The sequence below is a fragment of the Euprymna scolopes genome, chromosome 46, assembly GCF_053919585.1.
Source record: "Euprymna scolopes isolate OS-2025 chromosome 46, ASM5391958v1, whole genome shotgun sequence".
Lineage (NCBI taxonomy): Eukaryota > Metazoa > Mollusca > Cephalopoda > Sepiida > Sepiolidae > Euprymna > Euprymna scolopes.
In genome coordinates, this window is record NC_136527.1 from 15,042,612 (window position 1) to 15,043,502 (window position 891).

Sequence of the window (891 nt, forward strand, 5' to 3'; positions counted from 1 at the left end):
GCTTCCCACCTGACTACAACCTGGATGTCTTCAAGTCCAACGTAGACAAATTCCTAATGAACCGCCCCCTTAAGTAGACACTTTAAATATCCACACTAACGTACTGTACTTACAATAACCCTTATCCCTGAGTGGCTTCCGGGCCTTGATAAGTGGTGATCCCCATGTAAAACAAAATAAAAATAAATAAAAATAACTATAATGAAAACAGCTGAAATATTAAGGAAAACCCTTGAATGCGGAAACTAATACTCAATAGCTACATGCGCGGACCAGACGAACTTCTGCAGAGACAAAAACATGAAGAAGCCTTACAAAGAACCAAGGGCATAGAAGGTACATATCTATGTTCTCTATCCCTCCCCCATCCTCTCCCCATCCTCTCCCATTACCCAGTTACCGACCCCACAAAAGAATGATGCCAAATAGCCGAGAAGGGTCAAGGAGGATGGAAAGACCAAGGAGAGAGCACTGAGTAGACTTCTGCTGGACAAGTGCGTAGAGAACTGGCACCTTGGCGAGGCTTATTGCCACTCCAATTCCAGTGAAGATCAATAGCCGCTGCCAACGAGAAATCAATGGTAAGCAACTGTTGTGATAATGCCACGCAAATTCATTTGCAAATGTTATCGAAAGAGGTGGAGAGCACTGGAAAACTGGGGAGGCTTGTTGTCACTCAGCTTCCAGGGAACACCACAGGAGAGATCTTTGATGAGCTGTGTGAGAGCTCCTTGTAAGCCAATAATAATTATAAGAAGAAGAAGAAGACGAAGAAGAAGGAAAGGAAGAAGAAGAAAAAGAAAAAAAGAAGAAAAAAAGAAAGAAAACAGACGAAGAAGAAAAGACTGAAAAGAAGAAGAAAAAAAGGAAAAAAGATGAAAAAGAAGAAAG